The sequence below is a fragment of the Melopsittacus undulatus genome, chromosome Z (genome assembly GCF_012275295.1).
Source record: "Melopsittacus undulatus isolate bMelUnd1 chromosome Z, bMelUnd1.mat.Z, whole genome shotgun sequence".
NCBI lineage: Eukaryota > Metazoa > Chordata > Aves > Psittaciformes > Psittaculidae > Melopsittacus > Melopsittacus undulatus.
The window spans coordinates 83,597,403-83,622,841 of NC_047557.1; the positions used below are offsets into that span (position 1 = coordinate 83,597,403).

The following is a 25,439-nucleotide window of genomic DNA, read 5'->3' on the forward strand; positions in this document are numbered from 1 at the left end:
TGACATTACACAATATTTTCCTCATTAAACTACAAAAGCAACAAAGATCTCTAGCTTCTTTGGCCAATTAGTGCCCATGTAGAATCATCAGTAATACAAATCAAAGTGTACTACAGCTCAGACCTAATAAGCCATCTATGCAAAATCCAGGCTCTTCATTTTGCTGTTACTACAGCAATTCTTTCTTCTTTACCCTTGAGCAACCAGCACTGAACATTATTCCTAGGAAACTAGGAAATGAAATTGCATGGGCTGGGGGCTGCCAATCATCTCCAGCTTTGGCAGTGCTCTTCCGTGGCTTTGTTTCAATCAGTAAACCCTGAATGAACCCTTCTGCACTCTGCCTTGGCCTGCAGGGAGGGTGGCTCAGGACACAAGGAGCAAGAGAGAGCTCGGGGAGCTTGGAACAGCTTCTGCATTTTCTTCAGAGCACGTATTGCAAACAGGGCCCTTTGTTCCTGGGGCCTAGTACCCGCTTTTCACCACAAACAGATCCCTTCCCGGCCTCTCCTTTTCTTTTCCTCCAAGGAAAAGGCCATTTTCAGAGTTTCAGAGTTACACCCACCCCCGCCCCGAATCTGTGTAAGTTATTCTCACTTAAACCAATTTTGTTCTCCCACTGAGTGCCAGGGTGTTGCGAGTTACACTGTGCCGTGCTGCTCTCGCCCATCCAACATCCACTTTCTGACCAATTTCTTATGACATCTGAACCATCTTCAGATTCACTTCTGAATTTGGCCTCTGATCTGGAGAATAATATTCTGAAACTCTGCTAAAAAGCAGCACATAATTGATCTCTGCCAGAAGGTGGATTTGATATTTTTTTGTTGGTTTTCAGGGAAAATGAAGGGGGGAGGTGCTAAGAAGGGTGCTGTGAGGTTCAGCTCCTGTTTCCTAGCTCCCCAGCTATGTTACAGAAGGCAATTAAGCAGTGTCTGCTCATCAGTATGATTATATTTATTGAAGCTGGCTAATAAGCCCAGAATTAGCTTTCCTTGTCAAAAAAATGTTTCAGTGAAGAATGTCTTCAGAGTGTATTTAGTTCATCTACTTGCCTGCAAGTAATTAGGCTTAATATTTGTCCAGTGGTTTTGAAAACCCAGGCAATAGGTTCCCCGGATATGTTTGTCAGTCTGCTCTTCAAGGTCCCCAGGTTAGTACATAGAATCATAAAATCATAGAATAGTTAGGATTGGAAAGGACCTCAAGATCATCTAGTTCCAACACCCCTGCCATGGGCAAGGACACCTCACACTAAACCATATCACCCAAGGCTTCATCCAACCTGGCCTTGAACACTGCCAGGGATGGAGCATTCACAACCTCCCCGGGCAACCCATTCCAGTGCCTCACCACCCTAACAGTAAAGAATTTCTTCCTTATATCGAGTCTAAACCTCTGCTGTTTAAGTTTCAACCCATTACCCCTTGTCCTATCACTACAGTCCCTAATGAATAGTCCCCCCAGCATCCCTGTAGGCCCCCTTCAGATACTGGAAGGCTGCTATGAGGTCTTCACGCAGCCTTCTCTTCTCCAGGCTGAACAGCCCCAACTTTCTCAGCCTGTCTTCATATGGGAGGTGCTCCAGTCCCCTGATCATCCTCGTGGCCCTCCTCTGGACTTGTTCTAACAGTACCATGTCCTTTTTATGTTGAGGACACCAGAACTGCACACAGTACTCCAAGTGAGGTCTCACAAGAGCAGAGTGTCATCAATTTGATAGGTGGACCACTTGGTGGATAAAGAACTGGCTGGATGGTTGCACTCAAAGAGTTGTGATCAACGGCCCAGGGTCCGGCTGGAGACCAGCAACGAGCAGTGTCCCTCAGGGATCGGTGTTGGGACCGGTCTTGTTCAATATCTTTGTCGCTGACATGGACAATGGAATTGAGTGTGCCCTCAGCAAGTTTGCCGATGACACCAAGCTGTGTGGTTCTGTTGATAGGCTGGAGGGAAGGAATGCCACCCAGAGGGATCCTGACACACTTGTGAGGTGGGCTGATGCCAACCCCATGAAGTCCAACCATGCCATGTGCAAGGTCCTACACCTGGGCTGGAGCAATCCCAGGCACAGCCACAGGTTGGGCAAAAATGAAATTCATGGTAGTCCTGTGGAGAAGGACCCGGGGGTGCTAGTCAACGAGAAAATGAACATGAGCCAGCAGTGTGCATTCACAGCCCAGAAAGCCAACTGTATCCTGGGCTGCATCAAAAGGAGCGTGACCAGCAGGTCGAAGGAGGTGAAGAGGTATTTGATACCACAGCACATCATGCCCAGGATGTAAAATTGGGAGCAGTTACCCAGAAGGGCTGGAAAGGACATTAAGATCATCCAGTTCCAACCCCCTGTTCCATGTAGGGACACCTCCAACTAGACTGGGTTGCTCCAAGCCCTATCCAACCTGGCCTTGAACACTGCCATAGATGGGACATTCACCATTTCCTTGGGCAGCCTGCATCAGTGCCTCACGACTCACACAGGGACAAATTTCATCTTTATACCTAACCTAAATCTTCCCTGTTTAAGTTTGAACCCATTCCCCCTTGTCCGATCACTGCAGTTATTGATGAAGAGTCCCTCTCTGGTGCCCTTGTAGACCCTCTTCAGGTACTGGAAGGCTGCTATGAGGTCTCCACACAGATTTCAATTTCTTGGCCAACTTTGCTGAATCTGGAAGCCCAAAGGTGCCAGCCTCCTTAAGGTGTTATGAAAATACAAGGCAGGGTAGAGGAGAGAAACCCTCCCTATTCCATCTCTCAGGGACAGGCACATAACCTGGCAGAACCAGACTAGTGCTCACTCTTGAGACAAAACTTTTTGAAGCTGGAATGCACCATCTCCACTGCATAAGGCATGATTTGATTGATCTGGAGGTTTAAAAGGAGAGGGGAGAATCATCCAGAATATATGCCTCTCTGTAGAAGGAACTTTCTTTCTGTGCTGGATGTGGAGCTCCTACGATGACGGCATCTTGCTCAGGTTACAGTTTGCAAGTGCTCCAGCAGAACCCTGAGTTAACAATCACTGTTATAGAACAGTTCTGCTTCCTTACTAACTTCCTCTGGATGGTTCTTCATGGAGGGCAGACCTCCTCCATCACTGTGAACTTCCACAGTCTAATTACTGCTAGACAGAAGTGTGAAGAGTGTTTCCTCTGGGTTTCAGGTGCATAGCAGGTGGGGCAGCCAACTTGTCACATACATACATCATTTTGTTGAAGTGAGTGGGGATAGTGATGCACACTGCAAATCCTACAGCTTGTCAAACAGATGAAACTCCATTAAAAGCTAGGATTTAGTTTGGAAGCCCAAATCCCTTTGAATTTTCCAGTAAGGGCCATGGGAAATAGAGTGATGGTGAAGGGGCGGAATTTGTCTATTTCTGCCATGATTTGCCTTGGTGCAAAGCATGCAGCACCTGCAGCTCAGAGCTGACCCGGTATATTTATCTCAACACATCCAACCGCCTCTTGCCATGTGCTCAGATCTTCCAGCCCAAATTAGCGGCGGCTCTGCTCCTCCAAGTGGAACAAATGTCGCTGTCGTGTTCTGCTTGGTCTCCTGCTAGTGCTTTGTTTTATTTTGAGTCCTGCTGCCTGTCAGGGAAGAAGCATGATCCTGATTTTGTGAGGTTCAAATGAGGAATTTTACTTTCAAGCTGAACAGCTCACTGCCGAATGGTTAATGACCCTTTTTTGTGGGTATTCTGGAAAATATAATATTTTTCTCAAAGACAGGTCTTCAGGGCTTTTTCTGGTCTGCTTCAGCCATCTCGTATCAATTGCTGTCCTCCAATCAGCTAGGCAGTATGGGTACTGAGGGTGTGATGTCCCCACCATGCCCTGTGCTAGCAAACCACAGTAAGCAAATCCTTTGTCCAAAGGCAGCACAGAGGCAAATAATTCCACTGATAGAAACATTGGCTTCTAAAATGCATCAAAAAGCATACACTGGTTTGCATTATTGGGATGTATTTGCTGTGCTGATCAGTGCTTAAAACAACACTTCCTTGGCTAGGTGTGCAGAAACACCCATCATCTGCAGAACAGAAGCGTGGCAAAACAACTCTATCTGCTGCAGAGGAAATTTTGTTAGTCTGACACAATCTCAGAATAGTTAAACAGGGCAAAACAACATGTATTTGTGCTCAAGTCCTGATGATGTTTATTTACTAGGACAAATATAGCTGAGGGTAGCAACTTAACAATGCTTGCTTTATTTCAAGAGCAAATTGCTACCATGGAACCAGACACCTGATGGTTCCCTGCTATCGCCCAACAAAGAGAGCTCACTTTACTAACTTGGCTAGTGACCAGCAAAGTCACCTCATGTGGATTAGGAAAATAAAAAGAATAAAAGGTTCAGAATGAAAAATAACAACTTCCTTTGCTTGCTTTTGTGATCAAACAGTGGGGAATTCACACCAGAAAACTGCTTTGAAATATTCATAATAACAGTGAAAATAAATGGCAAGGTCTTGGTTCTATTAAGCTTTACTGAGCTTGAAAACCCTCAAGTTTGGCTGCTGGAAAGTGTATGAGGATTCATTCTAAAGTCAATAATCAGCAGAGAGGGATTAGTGCCTTCCAATAACTGCTCTAACTACAAAGACTCAAGCAACATCCATTACATTATCCCTTTATACTGGCTTCTGGCCTCAAGTTTCACATGTACTATGTTTATTACGGAAAGAAAGAAAACTTGACCAGAGAAATGCCAACAAATAATGCAAAGCATCTTTGAATAAAATTTTCATTGGTGCTTCATTAATTTGGTGAGTTGCTGGACTCCAACCTGGCTTTCCTGGAGTCTGGAATATGGTCTGTCCTGCAGAGCCTGACTGCATCTCCATGCCTGCAGCTGGCTCCTGCATGCAGGACTGCACACTGGCACACTTCTAGCCCTTGGGACAGACTCCCCTGCCCATTCCATGCAGTCCTCACACCACAGCTAGGACAGACAGGCTGAGGATGCTTCCAGTTTGTTCTGTGCAGGCATTAAAAAACACATTATTCTCCTTCCCCAACTGTGATAAGAGCTCTGTTCCAGCATGCTCTGTAGCACCCATAGATGTACTTAAGAGATTTCTAATGTAAGAAATCAACTGGAAATGGAAAGTTCAATATCAGACAAAACTGGTTTGTCTGTCTGTGAGATGGCATACTTATCTACTAGGTTTCCACGGATGTCAAGCTCTGATCAGTTATCTCAGTGCAAATCTACAGATTGTATGTTCTCGTTTTGTGTTTGAAGTCATGCTTCCCTCCTGGTCAGCAAACAGCATTTTACTGCTATTCTTTAAGGCACATGACTAAATGTTTTGCCTCTTTTGCTTTACTGTCGACATGTTTCTAGGATAAAAAAAAAGATAAGAGCAATTTGCATGCTTATGAATTCTCCCCACCATGCAAAAAAATTATTTATAGCACAACCTTTTAGCTGAAGAACTCAGAACACTTGGTGAACTGTTGGTGAGTCTCCTGGCCCTCTGAATCTTTACCATAGCAGCTACCCTAACAAGACAGCAACCTGAATTTAGTCTTGAGCATGAACAATGCATGTGCCAAACCCTACTCCAAAGCATCATGCAGGTTTGCAGAGCACATTTGGTCTTGAGGGCTGATCTGCAGACTGGTCCAGAGCAATCTGAGACTTGTGTTGTCTTTTGATTCACCTTTGGGTTTATATTTCCAAACTGAAGACTTTTCTGGGACAATCCAGCCCCTGAAAAATGCTCCCTTTGGGCCAAGTTGGAAAGATTGTATGACAAATCTGTCAATTGAGGCTAGGTTAACACTTCTCTGACACTAGAGAGAAAACCTCCTCCTGATTTCCACATCTACACTGCTGCTGGTTCAGTGTAGCAGGTAGCGCCCAGACTGAAAGCCTGATTTTTCTCACTGTTTGAGTTCACTATATACTGGTCTCTGCTCCAAAGTGTTCCTGTAGTTTGTCCTGTGTCATATGATGTCATGTGTGCAGTGTGCAGGCTCTCGGAAGACATGAGGCTACTGCACCAGATAGCTTCCATTTCAGTGCAAATATGTCACCTGGGTTATTACAAAGGGTTACATGATGAAGAGGCCACAGTGTTTTGCTGTATCTTCTGTGTAAGCCAGAAAGCAGCAGCCCTTTTTGAGTGGGTGTACTGCAATCTTGAAACCACTTTACACTGCCTACCAGAGCAGTGGGGACCATTTGTGGTCTGCAAATGGACAGGAGAAACCCACTGAACTAAAGCAACCCATAGTAGATGGTATCTCTATATGAGAAGTTCGTTATGTATCTCAGGGAAGGGGCCTTACAGAGATCACTAAGCTTGAAAAAAATGAGTCCCTCTGTTTCTATCCCTGGGTTTTGTATCAGAAAAGCTACAGGGTTTGGGAAAGACAGGGAGAGCCTAGGGTCCACCTTACACACACCAAAGAGACGCAGACTAGAAGAAAAGATAAGCCCAACAAAGGCACTTGCTGAAAAGCCAACTATATCAACAAACCCCAGTTACTGCAGCTTGGTGACTATGCTGCCCAGTGACTCCTGTTCAATAAAGAGCTGATTCTCCTCCCTTTCAGAAAACAATGTGTTCCACACAGTGAAATAAATAAGAGCCCCTCCCCAAGCCCCCAGCAGTGTCAGGGGATGTCAGGCTCTGCTCGACAGCTAACAAAGGCGCATCAGCATGCAGCAAATCTCCTCCTGCCATCTCAGGCTGCCCTTGTTGTGCTGAATGAAATTTTTTTCTCCTAATGGAAATGAAGAAAACCTCCAGTGCAGATAATCCTCCATTACAATGGCAGTACACAGGACGGGGGCCAAGCAATGTAAAGAACAAGCCAAATCTCTTTCACTGAAAGTCTGGCCTGAATGTGATAATGTAATGACTTCGGTCTGGATGCTTCAAATGTCATTCAATGGGATCGGCTTAGCATATAGGTATCAGCTAAAATAATAGAGAACAAGGAATTGAACAGATAGCATCAGCTGACTCCTCCTTCCCAACAAAGCTAGTGTCCTTTTGCAAATCATCTAGGAGACTGCTTGGTCTAAACATGGGTCAGTCCAACCCAGCTGGCACCCTTTCTCCTCTGTTCCCCTCTGCTTTCTGTGGAAGGATCAACAACATCCCTCTTAACCACAGGCAGAGGACCCAGGGACATTCTTTGAAGCCAAAGTTCCTGATTATTTTGTGCCTAACCATTTTCTGGCCACTGCTGATCACACTTTGTGCTCAGAACCTGATCAAAAGCTCATTGAAGTCCTTGGGAAGATGTACAGTCATGTTCTGAATCAAGCCAATAACACTGTGATTTTCTTCTAGTGATGTAGGCTTCCAAAAGCATGTCAGCCCTGGCTATTGTTTTGCTACCTAGTATCTGTCAGAACTATCTATTATTTCTGTTTCACAGAAATAAAACAGCTCGAACCCTGATACTACTTGCAAGCATAAAATGGCTTTCAATTACTATTGGCAGGCTTTTAAATGGGATTGTGGTGACACCCCAAAAGAAGCAAAATACTTATGGGTGAAATTAAGGTATTGGAATAACTGGTTATAGTGAACATGCTGCTTGCACAGCTGGCAAAGAGCAAAATAAAGCTGAAATAAATTGATGATCATCACTTTCTGGAGGAATTACAGCTTATCTTGCAAGGGAAAACACCATGCTGGTTCTCTCTACAACAGCTTATGACACTAAGCATTTGCACACCTCCCCCACAAAACAGGAAACCAGTAGCAACCAGAAGAACCAGAACAGATCACTTTTGACATCCCATACCAGAGTAAACTGAGAGCAGAGGTAAGATGAGTGCAAAATGCTGCCATTCTGATTTTAATATTGTTCTGATGGCTACTCAGGATGGAAAGCAACACTGATTATGTTCATTGTCCATGTCAAGTTTTCCAGCTGGCCAATAAACTCAGTCCTTTAGAAAAAATATCTTGGACATTGGACAAGCTTTGGAATGATGACAAGCCTGAGATCTATTGTTCTAGTTGAATATGGTACAAGTCCTAGGCATATCATAAAAGAAGATCCTTATTTGAATGTTTTTATCTTCCTGATCACCTAATTTAGCTCCTTCCAGGGTGGTCATTTATTCTTTTCACTGTTGCCTTCTTCATTTGCTAGGTTTAGAGATGAAATCAAGACTTGTTAGCAGCCTTGAGCAGGGTGTTAATGCTAGTTTGAATTCTCCTTGTCTTCTGTTTAATTGAATTTTCTTTTGTATCTCCTCAGCCATTTCCCCTCAGAGACCTTTTCCCCTCCTGACCCCCTTTTCTCCACTCATCCATACAGTTCATACAAGTGTTTCTGGCAAGCACCAAATTCAGATACAGCAAGTTTTTGGGCATCTTCTACTTTTAGAAAACCAGCAAGAGGCCAAATAACACCCATGCTTGTCCTGTGATGCTTGAAGCCTGCTTTTCAGAAAGATCAGTCTCTTCATTAACTCTACTGCTCTCTCTGGATCACACATAAGATATGGAGGACTGCAGAGCTATGCATCTGTCAGTGGAGAGAACAAAGAAGCACATGGGGGTCTGCAGTCTCTGTTTTGCTGGGTCAGCTTAGCCAGCCCAAAAGCTATCTAGAGATCCTGGCTGGCCAGCACTCAAAATGCAGTCTAGCCACAAGCTCTCTACTAAAGATTCATTTGCCACGAATGCAATCTTCCTTTCAGCTTTGAGTTTGCTTTCTTTGACACAGTCTATTAAAAATTCACTGAGATGTAACCACTAAAACCTTTCACCATGAACTGGTATGGCTTCCTCCAACCACTTCCTTCCATTGCCAGGACTCAACAATTCCTGTCTGTGATTCCAGCCTCTCTCACACTGGAAATGTTCAGTATGGGCAAAGAAAAGCCCCACTGACTTCTCCATCCAGTTTGGTAAAAAGGCTAGGAAAGATACAGTTTAGAACATAGATTCACCAGTTCTTATTTCTACTCCAGCAACTGATACTGTTAAGGGCTTTTCTTTTCAGATCCATGATTAGGAAAAGCAAGAGGGAATTTAAGACAAAAATTTCAGGCTACTGGAGAAAGTTCTTTAATGTGAAATCTATTTGCACTTAGGAGTGCTGTAAAACTGTGAAAATATCAGTGTCTTTAGGTCACTCACAAGTAAATCACATAGAACACTGAGGAATATGTGATCAAGAAGAGTTCTGCATTAGGACAGACCTGGACAAAATGACCTTTCCATGGTCTACTCCATCACCGACTAGTACAATTTCTGATTTTAATTCATTATTCTGAAGCTGTTTACCATTTTGTCCATGACAAGGGCAACTTCCATCAGTCAGTCCTTGGACCTGGAATTCCTGGCTTTTTATCAGAAGAAACTGAATTTCTCATTTGAATATTCACCTTTCTTACTGTCATACATGGCATTTGATCCATCACTGAAAAGTTGACATTGTCTTTGACAGCGATGTTCTGTCAATCTGACACAACCTGAAAGACATTCTCGGTATGTTTTGCTGCTAAGTGAAGACTACAGCACTTCAGTCATTAATAATTAAGAGTGACCTTGCTATTGGGTATAAGATCTGCCTCTGTTCCTGTGTACGTTTACATTTATTTTCACACTCATCACACTGCTGTTGGATACACACAAACTGGGCAAATGGTCCAGTGTCTCTCCACTCACAGTCAGGACCACGACTCATGGTAAGTTATATTAAAGAGGTCTTCCAGTAGAAAACAAATCAGAGATTGGAGAAGGCTTGCTTGTAACTGAAGCTGAATTGCAACAGATTCTCTCCCTTTCTTCTGTGCTTTAGTATTAGTTATGGAAGGATGTATTTTAAGAAAGGAAAAGCATATGGTATCATTTTGTCTTTTAGCATGCAGACTTTTAGGTCCTGCTTCTGCAGCCTTACTTAGGAAATTAGTCTTCAAGACTTACCATGAAAAGGGGGCTTGCTAGATCTCTTTTACTGCTAGCATTCTCTTCTTGTCACATTCTACCATGCACATCCTACCACTGAATGAGGTGTTGCTATTTCTTCCACCAGCCTTTGCCCTTCATAACAGCTCTGATCCACTGATTCTTGGCACTTGCTTTGAGCCAGGTTCATGTAAAGGTGTCAGTGTCCAGTCTGTGCACTGCTGTACCAAGCTGTTGCCAGTCTTCTGGAGGACTCTTAGGAAAAAACCTCGTTTTGTTATCCAGAGCCTAAACTTGATCATGATTCCTTGTTTGAGTCTTTGTTTTAAAGATTGAGTTCTGCCTCTTGTCTGCATTTCACTGTCTGCACTCAGTTCTTGTCTTGACTGGTGGTACCAAACGTTGGCCAGGCTGGCCATTTCTCTCCTGCTCATTTATAAGGGATGTTACAAGTCAACAAAATGAGTATTTGGGGCTTCAATTTCCATTACGTCAGGAGGGAATGCAGAAACTTAGTTGAAGCTGGAAAGCAACTGGTGCAAAAGGTGATGGAAGAGGGGGGTTGTTCAAATTCAGAAACAAGTGGGGCTTCAGAAAACACTGAACAGTCTCGTGTGTTTTCCTGTTATTTCTTAAGTTACTTAACACAGAGCATTTTCTGGGGAAAAAAGCTCACTGTGTGAAAGCTTGTTTTAAGCAAAAGAGGAAACCAAGAGTTACAGAGGAAAGTGAGATGAGGCAGGCTCCTCCTGGAGCTTTTGTAAGGTTCCTAATGTGACAAGTATCTCACAGGAAAGGCTTTCTAATCTGGTTTACTTACTGTAAGAGCACAAAAGGTGTCTTACTGAGGCTGTGAACTGGTGAGCCCTAGTGAGGCAAGGGGAGAACTGGGATAGCTCACAGACTGAATGGGGTATGGGGTGAAGATGGTGATCCTGTACACAGTGCTTTTCCCTTTAAAAGGACAGCAGAGAGGTATACAAACCATCTCAGTCATCACTGTTAGGCTAACCACAGCACCACCAGCCTTTTCATGCAGGCTTTAAAATCTGCTCTCAAAATAGAATCTGAAAATGTTGTTCACCACATTTGTATTCAGGATTCTGCAGCATTTTGGCAACCCAGTGTAGGGAAGTTACCTTATAAATTACAAAGACTGTGTCTAAGGCTGGGGAAAACTAGAAGAGAAAAGTCTCTAGAGCCCAGAACTAAAGCTTGTTACAAAACTAGAGAGATCATTCTACTGTAAAGCAAACCCGAGCTTTGCATTAAAAATGTAAATGTGATTGAAATAGCATAACCAGATTAAACAGATTTGACCTCCATAAGCATGAAAGATTGTCTAAATACACTGAAACAGCAACAAACGGTTGCACTTTCCTGTCACCGCATTGAGGATCACAAATTTATTTAAAAGAAAACAGCAATTTCAAGCCAGTGAAAGATTTCCATTTCTTTTACATGAACTAATAGGATAAAATAAGGCTGGTTTGGAAAAAAACTACCTGTCATTTAAACGCCTAAAGGTACAGAAAGACTTTTGAAAACTGCTTTTTGAAATCTTCAAATGTGACTGATTTACCCTCAAAAATTAAGCTCCAGCACACAAAATTAGCCAAGAGTGACTGAATCTTTCAATACAATCTCACATCTCAACCTTCAGTACACTACTACCTTATAGGAGCATTTGTTGGACATTTCTTTCTGTGTTTGTTTCTTTTTGGGGGGTGGTGGTTGGCTTATGTTAACCCAGATCAGTGCCAGAGTCTGGTTCACTGCACTGGTTCACATCCCCACACAAGCATCACATTACTATCAGTAAACTGAGCAGGGACAGGCAGAGGTAACTTAAACTCACACCTCCAACAAAAAGAGATGTTAATCAAACCCCAGCTTAGGATTTCAGAAGGTTGCCTGTAAAATGCTGCATGAAATAAATCAAAGAAAACTACACCCAGAAGCAAAGAAACAAACCAAAGTTGTGTAAAGGGGAATTAAAAACAGTAACCAAATTTTCCCACCTAAGCCTTGCTCTTCACGCATTCTAAGGGAAAACTGGCAATGCTGTGCAGCACTGTCCCTCAGGTTTTCCAAATAAAGGCATAGCTTTTTAGTTAAAACAGATGTTAGGAACACTGAATAAGGAGACTCATTTGGCTTTTCTTGTCATTGAAACATTGAATAACTTGGGCTAGAGGTCCCAGCCCAGAGTAGAGCTACTATCTTAGGTAGGTAAGGTTGCACAGGTTCTTGTCCCAACGTGTTTTGAAAATCCCCCTGTGTATCTCAAAGAAATGTCTGGCTTCATCTTATCAATTTGGGCACTGGAACTGAACAGTGAAATTTCCTTCAGCTTCTCTTCTCCAGCTCCCACAGCCTCCCTTCACTTAACCAGTGTATCAGCCCCAACACCATGGTGGCCCCAGTTTACCAGCAATTTACCCCTTCGTTTAGGAGACCCAAAACTCTACACTGCATTTCAGACGCAGGTTTGTGTCTACCAAAGAGCAGGGAACAGGCAAGATTTAGTCCCAAATGATTTCATACCACCTATTTCTTGAAGTAATTAAATACATATAGAAAATGCTACAAATAAACCTGTACTTCCTAAAACCAGACACTATTTTTTTCTTCCGATACAAGTAACATGACAAATAACTGTAACTTGAAATAAATTTAAGAGCTGAGAGCACCTGAGGCAAAAAGGAAATTAAGGTGGCAAGAAAAAGGACACAATAATTTTTTTTTTCTCCTGATCTACATTTTTCAAGAGATGTAAGAAACAAAATAGAATGAATATTTAGGCAAAGCTTGGATACACAGGGTGACAGTAAAACTGGGTGAAAGTGAGCACAAGCAGAGATGATGTGATCTGATCAACACAGTTCAGGTGCACACAAATTGATTTGTATGCAATAACCCAGTTCCGCTCCAGCCCATTGATGTTGATGTGCACATTATTAGAAAACTCAATTGGTCTGGGGTTTGGGATCTGAGCGTGAATGAAACATGAGCTATGGCTAAGTTGGGACTTAGCTACATACAGATTAGCAGCATCTCCAATTTGGCAGAACTACAAGTCCTGTGCCCCCGCTGTCAGCAGTTCTGAGCTGTACAGTTGTTACTGTCTTGAAATCAGACAGCTGTGGGGCTCTGTGCTCCTGAATACTGACAGCAGGGAGCTAAGCACAGAGCGGGTTGTCGAAAGGACCAGGAAAAGTATTCTGCTGAAGGAGGTTTCTCCTGGAGAACAGACAGAGCAGGGTGTGTTTGGGAGCTTCGGACGTACTGTGCTGCATGGGCTTGTGCCCCAGTTAATGAGGGAGCCAGTAAAAATATCATGACCTTTGTTATTGTTTAAATCTCGGTGTATTTATCCCGTTACAGTGGAATTTAAATGCACCACTTTGCCTGGGTTTGTATCACTCCTATGGACACTATGTAAGAAGTCTTTTCCATTTTTTACTGGAAACTCCACAAACCTATTTCAAAGTCCTGTGCAGGAGAACATAAAAAACTCTGAATATCCATTTATGGCAGAAGGACTCAGCTATCTAAGTGAACACAGACAGGCAAAGTAATACAGTTTGATCCCACTGATCAAAACTAAAAGTACCAGTGTAATAATTCAATGTTCACACTCTGTCATGTAGGAAAAACTCTACAATATGAATTAAAATAAGCTTGTTTATTGAAAGGGCTGGTAAAAAGAAGTAGATAAATACAAAAGTAGATAAATAAACCTACATTCTGAATTATTTATTGAACCATATGAAAATTACCAATTTCTAATTGTTTCTTATTTATGGGCTCTCTCTGGATATTTCTGTCCTCTCATCTGTTTTTTGTTGTTGCTTTCTTTTTATAATTAGCAATGGTGAAGGACACTAACAGGCACCAGTATCACCATTGAACATACCAAGATTTAGATTCCCTCTCAGTGCCAGGATTTTCCAGTGCCAAGCTACCTATTACCTCTCCTGTACATCCCACCTCACTGCACAAGACCTGCCTGGTCCCAGCAACATGCTTGCAGGGGGATTCCTATCAAGCACAAAGCTGCTGGCAGGATGGGAGTCTTAGGGTCCCTTCCTCTTTTCCAAGGTGACCCTGATGCCATCAGTCACTGCTGGAGAAATGCTGACTCTTGAGCTGGGATCTGGCATAGTGCTCTCCTGTTCCTCCTTACCAGTGTTTCACAAAGACTCAGCGCATGCAAAGATATGCAGGTAACAGATCACACAATCAGCTCACCTATCTACTGTTCAATTTAAACATCTGAAATGTACACACTGAGCAGCTTCAGGTTTCCTGCTGAAGAACTGGCCGGGCAGCATCCACCTTGAACGTAAGAGTTGATAGAGCATTGTGGGAGTTTTGCCAAAATGTAAATCAGGAGAATATAAATTTTTCGTACAGCTAAATTGAGGAAAATAAGGGCATGCTACTAGGAGATTTCTGCTTTATTAACTAAACATCTTCTCATTCATGTGGAAGAATTTGTCCAATTTGGCTAAATAATTAATCACCAAAGGGTAACTGATGATTAATGAACAGTATGATGGTGTTCTGAGGTGTATGTTCAACACAACAGTTTTCTTTCCTCCCAGTGATTTGTGCTTGTGCTACTGACAAGTGTGATGGACAAGGCTCTGCAATGTCTACAGTGCGGACATGCATATTACGGTGGTAAACATCTGCCCATTTTAGAATTTGTAGGCAAAGAGACAGGGTCCCCACCTCACCATCAGTGCACCTTACCAACTGGGCAACAAGTGACTTATTTCTCATTCTTACTCCCCACCTCACCATCAATGCACCTTACCAAATGGACAACAAGTGACTTATTTCTCATTCTTACAAGGGCCATGTGGAAAGGGCTCTATTTGGTCTGATTTAACTGCAGCTGATTCACACCTAGTGAATACCCTTTTGCACTGCTTGTAAATATAAAGAGGTTGTAAGTAAGAATGGATTCCCAAAACATGCTGAATCAAAAACTCAGTTCTGCACTACTAAAGTAGCCAACCTGATTTTGTTACATTTAAAACTCTTTATGAGGATGGTATGTCCCTCTTCATTATGAGGGACATTGTAGCTGGTAGAGGTATTGTGGCCAAAACTCAGCAGAAACCTCCATGCTGTAGAGGAGCACGTGCCCCGTAACGGCCAGCCACAGAGGAGCACGAGAAAGGATGGTGAATTCACACAGGCTTAGCTATTGAGGTCTCAAATTAGGGCATGCAGATCCACACTGTGGTGCCCTGAAAGTGATTTGAAAATCTCACCATGACCTTTGGAGAGACTCAGAACCAGCCTTCACCAGTTTCACATAAAATTCATACGACATGGTGTTATTTCATTAAGAGCCATCAAAATGATGGAACTCCACCACCTTCGCTGTAAAGGCAGAAGCTGGATCACAGCAATGCCCACGCTACCAAGGTGGTGAGGAACAAGGCTGTAATGAGTAAGGAGCACTCTACTAGCAGTGAGGAATCATCATTACATCACTGCGAGCTACCACATACCTAGCTCCAGAAACCTAGCTGTGAAACACATAATTTGTTACCTCAGTTATTCTGCCTAACATCCATTTTGTGCACTCAGCCTTTACTATGCACTTTTGCTTAATGCTTTAAAATTGGAGCTACTAACACAAATCAGCTCTAAAAGGGAGAGGATAAATCACCACATTCTGCTAGGAGGTAGTATATGTTTATTATTTAAGTGATGCTTCTCCTCAGTAGAGATCTATTCTTTTCTTGTCCTCTTCTGTAGCAATTTCCAGCTGATACAGAAATGCTCCAAGTCTTGTAACAGACTATTGCAGCATGTAAAAGTTGCTGTTGATGATGCTCTTGTAGACAAGAGCATTTAATGCAAGTCTGAAGTTCCTGGAGAGTTTCAAAGTATGTTGAGTCACTGCTCTGCCTTTCAGACTGTTTAAAGCACTGGGGGTTATGCTTCAGTGGAAGGATGTGCAGAGAGGTGAAACATCCGTTCCCAGCCCTCCTGCCAAGGTGCTAACACTGGGGTGATTTATCCTCTGAGTAGGGCATTTCTGGAGTAGGGAATTCTGGACCAGTCGAAGTCTGCTGACCCTCCCCCCTCCCCCCTCACTAAAGCAGCCCTGAGGCACCCCTCATGGCCTCCCAATGCGAAACATGTACCCCTGCCTTTCTACACAAAGTAGTCTGCCACATGACAAAGAGAAGAAAATCCCTTTCTGTGTTATTAAATCCTGTATTTCTCACAGTGTTGGATCCTGCCTCTGCCAAAACCTTTCCCCATTTTTTCCTGAATGCTACAATCCTACCCAGAGACCACCAGCACCTTTAGGCTTTCTCAGAGAATGGAGCCTAGCACCTCAACACATTTACTAGCATCAGCACCTGACAGCATTTCCCCAAAAGCAACTCCTGCAACATCAGCCAGCAGAATTTCATAGGATTGCTTGAGTTGGAGGAAACCTTAAAGTTTATCTAGTTCCAACCTGCTGCTAGGGACAGGGATGCCTTCCACTAGACCAGGTTGTTCCAAGCCCTGTCTAACCTGGCCTTGAACACTGTCAGGGATGGGACAGCCACACCTTCTCTGGGTAACCTGTGCCAGGGCCTCATGACCATAGTAGTAAAGAACTTTTTCCCAATGTCTTATCTAGCCTCTGTCAGTTTAAACCCATTCCCCCTTGTTCTGTCCTAACATGCCCTTGTAAAAAGTCTCTCCCCAGATTTCTTCTAGTCCCTCTTTAGGTATTAGAAGACTATTAAAAAGTTTCTGTTGAAAGATTACACAAGTTATTCTGTATCACATAGAACATATGCTAAATTGCCTTTGGCTCCTGAGGACACAAAATCCCACAGGATGGTTTGGTTGGGGAGAGGAAGGTTACTAATATCCACAGCCCAAACTCATTAAGTTGTGGGGGGACCTCACATTACCCACACCTCTTTACTCTCTCTGAAGCTGCTGTAGGAACTTCTAGTTTATATTCAGATGAAAAGTCTTCTGACGAAATGACATAAACTTTGGTGACCAAGCAAACCATGACTTGCCCAAGAATAAAAAAAAAAAAAAAAACAAAAAAAACAACAAAGCAATTTTAGCTCTGGCATGCCACCTCTTTCCATGTCAAAAGTGCTATTGATTAGCAATTTGCAAACAGGCGTGAGTCAGCTTACTACAGTTTCCTGGGCTCCCTTCTGAAAGAGCACTCCTCAGTTGTTTCTCAATTAACTTGAAAGATGGGGGGGAGGGGGGTAAGTATTTTTATTGGTAAGCTAAGAAATGCCTCCATCAAGAGTTCCATTCTATTATTGCAATAAGAATACAATGATGGTGCTTTGGATTAAAGGATTTTTTTCTCCCTTTTGCTGAGCACTAGAAAACCATTAGTTCATTTGCTTTGTGTTATCCAGTAGCATTTTTCAGCCTTTTGCATTTTCTGATTTTAGGCTGAATCCTAACAGCATCTTATAATCAGGACTGTAATCCTTCAGCCACCCTGATTCTGCCGTTTGCACAAATGGTCTTAAAAATAAAATTAGAATGATTCAATTAACAGTTTAGGGGGATTTTCACATTAGGCAGAGCATTTCTTCAGCATTAGGAAAATGGTGGCAAAAACAAAATTAAAAAATCATTAGTATTTCCCTCTAAGGAAATAAAAGGTGGGTTTTTTTTCCTTTATGGCAAGAAAAATGGCCTTAGTTTTGACATGCCAATGCTTTTTCAAATGGCTTTCCAGACTCTTCTGTTTCCTGGTTTTGTTTTTGTGAATGAAACTCAGCCATTTCCAGGATTGCACTGAATGCCACACGGACATTTGAAATTCATCAGATCTCATGAAAACTGTACACTGAAGAGACATCATCTTCAGTGTGTGAAGAACTCGGCCCAAAGTCTGATCAAGACAAAGAGAGGATCTTGGGTCAGTAGCAGTCAAATTGATTTGAAACAAGTGAGGTTGCTGATTTCAACCTTGCTAATGAAAAAAATATCCAACCTTCAAAAATAACCAAGCAATTGAGATGTATTTTGTTTCTTTGTCTTCATTTGGGCTGTTTTTTATTTTGCTCCCAGTTCTTGAGTCTTGAGGCTAGAATGAGCAAGCCCAGTTGTCATGTGAGTCCAGGCTCCACAGAAGCAATTTCAGGCTCTACGGGAAACCACAAATCTCAGGAGATTTGCAATTGCATCAGGAAGAGTGACAAGACTCCTAAATAGCCTGGCCACCTGAATTTGAGAAGGTTTTGGCAGTTCTGCTCTGCCAGAACTTGTCTTCACACTCTCATAATGACTTAAGGACCAAAGCCTGTCTTCTCTACTCAGGTTTTAACCATGGACTTCACCGTATAGGTCCTTCTGTGCACTGAGAACTGCTGCTGGCTCATATGGAAAGCTTTTTATTTTCCTCCCAGCTTGAGCAGGAGGTGAATGAGCCCAGAATTGTGCAAAATCAAGCTCTTAGAGACCCTGCACATGCATCAGGCTTTAAGGCTGCAAATTCCCCAGCTTCAACACTCATTTGTGGTTTTGTATCTTGCAAATCCAGGAGAAACCCGTGGAGCTTGACACTTACAGGGGTATGCTGCAACTCTGCAAAGTGGCTGGAGAAAACTAACTCTACCACAGATAGCAATTTATGAGTCTGTAAGACATTATTATTGACTGCCTGGCTCTTATTCCCCGAGTAACCAGCAACCTGCTTCTGCCTTGGCTAGCAGTGAAGCATTTCTTCAATCCATACCTTCTCTTGACCAGACCAAGCAGAAGAGCCAACAGAGTGCCTCTACCTCCATTATTTGTCTCTTTTTCATTCCTCCCCCATTTTCATTATCTTCCACATATCCTCCAGGTAAGCATACTGGAGAACCCACATCTGATATGAAGTTGTATCCCAGATGGGAAAAGGAAGAGGAAAACCACCACCTTTTATTATTTGATATGTCTCAGTCTTATGTCTCTTCCAACTTCTGGGTTAGCCAAACCATAAACCAAAAGAGAGACCTGGTTACACTTGCGCAGCAGATTGATCTCTTTCTTCAGAGCTCATTAACAGAACCTCTTTTATCTCATTAGGTTGCTAAAACATTTCTAACAGGACTAGATGTGTCATATCAGAATATGACAGGCAAATTTCTTTTATGGTTTTGAAACTAGGTTGAAAGAGAAGCTATGCAGTTCACTGTTGTCACTGGAAGATATTTTTACTTTTATGAGTCCCTAAAACAAGAAACAAATTAAGAACTGTCAAGGATAAAGAAAAACCCAAACCCAAAATGTATTCCATCTTGACTGCTAATATTGTTACTGCTTTTCTCTGAAACCTCTCACAGTCTAATGATAAGAACCTTAAGTATAAAAGAATGAACTATGGTTGATAATGTTTTGGCTTATAAGCCAAATTAATAAGACAATTAATAACCCAAAAGGAAGGAAATAACTGCTGAAAATATTATTTCCCTTTGCAACTATAAGCCAAAATGCACAGCCTCACTGTTCTCTCCTCACAGCTCTTACTCCTTCTGGTTCAGAGGCAACCACCCTGCACTGTTCCACTGTAGGGCATGGAACATGGCACCCACAGCATCCAGGGCTGCAGCTCCTTCCCCTGCTTATTGAAACCCAGTTCAAACACATCCCAGGAGCAGCCTGTTGTTTGGGCCTTAAGTCACAGGAATCCTGGAAAACAGAACAGGAGACAAGTAAGTATGGGGATGGCTCTGCTGGACCTGATGCTCTAGTGAGGTTCATGCCTCTGGGCTGTCAGTGACCAAACAGTTCCTGGAAAGGAGCAAGGGCTGAATGGCACCAAAAAGCTGCTCTGAGGAGTAGGACAGGTCATGAAGACACACTTGGCATTTCTGTCCCCAGGAACTCACTGTGGAGGCGAAGCAGTCCCATGCTGTAAGCCCCTGTGAGGTGAGGTATTCCCAGGGGAAGGGGCTCAAAGTGTGAAATCATTACACCTTTGAGACACAGACATGCATCAAAGAGCACTCAAGTGGGTGTGCACAACACATTGCTTGGTTTCAATGGCATTTACCATCATATTGCTGAGATGGGCTGTAAAACCAGTGGGCGGTGACTGCTTCTCACTCTGGAGAAGTTCATTAGATTATAAGTAATTCAGTTACACAGAGAGCAAGTAGAGCCTGAGGCTGTTTTGAGGGGCTGTTTGAAAAAGGTCAGAACAATATATCAGACAGCTAATGGGACTGATGGCTGTTGGGGAGCAGATAGTGGATATTTAAAGATAAGCATTGTACGCTGGTGTATTTTTTCCTGATTGAATATTCTCATCCTTCTTATACATAACATAAAAACATTTTGCCAAAAAAATGGCCCAGCAAAGAAGCTTATCAACTGAGGTACCACCTGCGTTGCTGGTGAAGTGAGACATGGCTGTTTTGGAGGACATGCAGGGCTGGAAGCTCCGGCATCTTGTGAAAGGAAGCCAGAAAAACCTCTCTGCTCCCAGCTAAGGAGGGAACAGAAGCTGCTGCTTCTGCAGAGGCAAAATTACAAACCAAATCTCAAACCTTAAGATTTTTCCTGTGAGCAGCTGAAGGCATGTTTCCCCAGAAGGAGTCAGGACAAAGGAGGAGTTTGCTTTGGTAGATGAGGATTGGGTTAGGGATCAGCTATGCAATCTGGACATCTATCGATGGGTCCGGATGGAATACACCCACGGGTGCTGAGGGAGCTGGCGAAGGTCATTGCTAGGCCACTCTCCATCATCTTTGGTAAGTTTTGGGAAACGGGAGAGGTGCCTGAGGATTGGAGGATGGCAAATGTCACGCCAGTGTATAAGAAGGGCAAGAAGGAGGACCTGGGTAATTATAAACCAGTCAGCCTTACCTCTGTCACTGGAAAGGTGATGGAACAACTTATTCTTGACGCCATCTCTAGACATATCGAGGATGAGGGGGTCATTAAGAACAGCCAACATGGTTTTACCAGGGGGAAGTCATGTTTGATCAACCTTACAGCCTTCTATGAGGAAGTAACTGGGTGGAGGGATGATGGTAGAGCAGTAGATGTGGTTTTTCTTGATTTCAGTAAGGCATTTGATACTGTCTCCCACAGCATTCTCATAGATAAGCTAAGGAAGTGTGGGCTTGATGATCAGGTAGTGAGTTGGATCAAGAACTGGTTGAAAGGAAGAGGGCAGAGAGTTGTGGTCAATGGGGCAGAATCTAGCTGGAGGTCTGTGACTAGTGGAGTCCCTCAGGGGTTGGTGCTGGGACCAGTGCTGTTTAATATTTTCATCAATGACCTGGATGAGGGAATCGAGTGTACCCTCAGCAAGTTCACTGATGACACTAAACTGGGAGGAGTGGCTGACACACCAGAAGGCTGTGTTGCCATTCAGCGAGACCTGGACAGGCTGGAGAGTTGGGCAGGGAGAAACTTGATGAAATTCAACAAGGGCAAATGTAGAGTCTTGCATCTGGGGAAGAACTACCCCATGTACCAGTACAGGTTGGGGGTTGACCTGCTGGAAAGTAGTGAACGGGAAAGGGACCTGGGGGTCCTGGTGGATAGGAGGATGACCATGAGCCAGCAATGTGCCCTTGTGGCCAACAAGGCAAATGGCATCCTAGGGTGCATTAGAAAGGGTGTGGTTAGTAGGGCAAGAGAGGTTCTCCTCCCCCTCTACTCTGCCTTGGTGAGGCCGCATCTGGAATACTGCGTCCAGTTCTGGGACCCTGAGTTCAAGAAGGACAGGGAATTGCTTGAAAGAGTCCAGCACAGAGCCACAAAGATGATGAAGGGAGCGGAACATCTCCCTTGTGAGGAGAGGCTGAGGGAGTTGGGTCTCTTTAGCTTGGAGGAGACTGAGGGGTGACCTCATCAGTGTTTACAAATATGTAAAGGGTGGGTGTCAGGATGATGGAGCTAGGCTTTTTTCAGTGATATCCAGTGGTAGGACAAGGGGCAATGGGTGTAAACTGGAGCACAGGAGGTTCCACGTTAACATCAGGAAGAATTTCTTTACTGTAAGAGTGACAGAGCACTGGAACAGGTTGCCCAGGGGGGTTCTGGAGTCTCCTACGTTGGAGATATTCAAGGACCACCTGGACAAGTTCTTGTGTGATGTACTCTAAGTTCCCCTGCTCTTGCAGGGGGGTTGGACTAGATGTTCTTTCGAGGTCCCTTCCAACCCTTGGGATTCTGTGATTCTGTGAATATCACCACCATCACCCCTTGCTCGGGAAGGTGAAGTACTGCCCCGACTCACCATCCAGAACTGCTGTTGCTGAGTAAGTAGCAGGACCTTGTTTTTCAAGCCATGCCAGCTAATTCAGCCTGTGTTAGCCTGATTAAATGCGGAATTCCCTAGAAGCTTCATACTGATGGCAGTGGATGGTGTCTCTGCCCAAGGAGTCCATCCCTGCTCACCACTGGACCACTGGACATATTTAAGTATTCTGTTAAGCCATAACAGATGGAGATATGCTTGGGCCATTTGATGAACAAACACATTCCTAGTGTTTAAGCCCCCACAAAAATATCCTAGAAAAAAGGCAGTCTTGACTCCATGCTATAAGCCAGATATTCCAGAAAAGAAGGTCACATATTGCAAATTCTGCATGTCCTCAACATTTATTTACAGGTAAAAGATCTAAAAAATGTTGACATCTGTTGCAGTCCTACATCAAAGTTAATTTGCTGAGATGGGGTGGTGGGAATGAAAGACTGTAAATTCTGTCACCTGGTATCTCTCACACTCTGGCTTGGTTCTTCAAAGGAAGCCCCATATTTCCATCATTAAAGCTATTTTTTAGTTTAAGCTGAGTGAAAACAGAATGTTGTCACAGCCTGACTGTGAACACTGTGGCACACTGAAGTTTCACTGGCTTGCGTGGTACAACTGCACCATTTGGGACTGTTCTGTTCACTAGCTTGGTCCCAACACTGCATTTTGAGGCATGGGTGAAAGCATCTGGGCTGAAGGACTGGTTGTGAAAAAACAAGCAGCAAGCCTAATCAGCCAAGGTGGGTGTAGTCAAGGGCTAAGGATGGCATTTTGGCTAGCATCAAAGTCTTTTTGACATCCTTAGCCCTTGACTACACCCACCCTGGCTGATCAGGTTTGCTTGTTATTTTTACAACTAGTCCTGCAGCCCAGATACCGTGTTGCCACTGTCTGGGATGTACAGGTTAACCTCCAGTTCCACCTCTCTCCTATTTGTCAGTACCTCTTTCTTTGATGGAAAATGCCCCACTCACTAGCTGAAAGCTAGTCAAATATTTCACTAAAACATCCTGAATTAACTTTACAAATCCTAATTGCCATCCTGGCTCAAATATGCTATCAAGTTATTCTGATTTTTACCTTTCACTTCTCCCACTACCTAATATTTCAAGGATTAACTAGATAGTGCATAACCTTTTTGTAGTCCTCTCTAAAAATGTCTGCTCTCTGTTTCTCTGTCTTAGCATTTTCTCATCTGTCTACAGTTTCCAGTGCTTCTTTTCAAGGCAATAACCAAGTGTGAAGCTGCTTTAGCCATTCATGAGGATGAGATTTAGTATGTAGAAGCTCACCAATAACACAGTATTAAAAAAATAAAATAGCAGTCTCTTTCATCAAAATCTAATGAACATGCGGTTTAATCTTTATTAAGAATTCATTAGGTTCTCCGCAAGCCTGCCTAATGGAGCCTGACCAGGTGAAATGCTAATGCCTACATTACATTTAAACTAATTTTCAGAAATGTTCATTTCCCTGAGTTGTTCCCTGCACATTGCTTTTTCTGGCGCCTGCGGCTGCGCGGCTCTCTCCAAATGCCTGCTACCGTGCTCATAGCAACACCGCTGTCCCCACTCCAGCCTGCACACACACTTCACTGGAGTTTCCACACTGAAGGATGCCTCCCAGTTGCCAGCACTACACCCCTTCACCATAGCAGCCTCCTCGGCATTTTCAAGTCAGGTACAAAGCCGCAAGTCTAGCACGCATTACTTTAAGACTGTCTCATGGAAAAAATATTTATATATATATATTAAAATACGAAAATAATACTTATATATATATATATATCAGGGCATATTTCAGTCTTCAACATACTAATTTGGTCCAGCAAATAGGTTATTATCTTGATGCAATTTGTATCAAGATAAAAAACAAGAGCTCTGTTCATTGGAAGACTCACTGCACACTAATTGTGTAAGCCAGTATGCTCACCACCTGCCCTCCCACCTATGGGCTTCGTGTGTCTGCACGGCTATTGTGGTACCTAGAGCCTTTCTCTTCCACCAAAACGCATCACCCGCCATTCCAACATGCTTCTGCAGAAGCAATTCCTAGAGATTAAATAATTTATTGGTGTTCATCTGCAGTAGCAGCTCCTCTGATCCACCTTTCCCCCACAAACAAGAGCAAACCAAACCCACCCTGCCCCAGCACCAAAACAGTCAAGGTGGACAGCCCCCTTTCAAATTGTGAAAGGGAAAGCTCAGAACCTTTACACAGGTAGGCTACACAGATCTGAGTGGGAAAAGCTGCACTGGAGATGAGCTTCCTCACTGTCAGACCTCCCAGGGCCGCAGTGCCTTCAAAAAAGCACTGCCTCAGGCAGGGATGATGGTTAACTCCCAGTCCACTCCAGAGGGCTGGACACAGCAGCCGCAGTTGATACAGAAATACCTGGGTCACCTGCTAAGCCACTGTGGCTGGAGACGAGCCGGGATGAAGGCCCGGATCCGGTGCGCGCACTCACGCTCGTACTCTCACACACACGCACTCATTCACACACACACGCACAACCAGGGTGGCTACGGGTGTGCGAGGCAACATATTGCCAAGCGGCGACCAGCCCCTTCGGCTTCTCCCCGACCGGTTCCGAGAGCTCACCGAAGGCAGCCGAGCTCGGCGCTCGGCCGCCGTCGGGAGGAGACGAAGGGTGACGAAGCGGCCGCGTCGCCGGCGGTTCGAGCCCTCGCTGGGCGCTGTCCACCACGCGAACCGCCTGAAAGCCGCAGCCGCGTCGGGACCGACTCGGTCCCCTGCATAGGCTCCGGCTACCGGGACTGCGGAGGGCCGTCTGCATCCAGCTCCCTGCACCCCATCCACACCCAGCTCTGTTGCCAACCTCCGCCTCGCGCAGCAACCCCGTGGGAGCCCCTCCCAGCCTTCGGTCCCTCTGCAACCACCGGCATAGCAAAGCATCCGCCACTCCGCGCCTCTCCCGGGCTGAAACCCAGACCCTGGACCAGCACCGGGGCTTGTCCCGTGATGGCGCCCACCTCCAAGCAGCCCGTCATGTCTGTGTCGGTGCGAGTCCGTGGTGTTTTATTGTATTTTAATTTAAAAAGAAGGGGGAGGGGAGCATAACTGTACCACGGGAGCAGCTTCATCCCTTCAGCAGCAGCCTTCCCCTACGCTTGCCTTCCTAAGGGATGCAGTGTTGAAAGAGATGGTGCGCGGTGGGGGGGAGGGGGGCTTTTCACGGTTGTTTATTGCACTAATTAAACACAGGCAGATCATGTGCAAGAGAGCTCTGGAAGCCACCTCTGACACCAGGGC

The 25,439-nt window shown here is 44.1% G+C and overlaps 1 protein-coding gene across 2 annotated transcripts in view; it reads right to left on the minus strand.

The window, feature by feature from the left end:
• GNAO1 (G protein subunit alpha o1) overlaps window positions 1–25,439 on the minus strand; it is a 145,976-nt gene that overhangs the window by 119,510 nt on the left and 1,027 nt on the right. The window lies entirely within an intron of this gene.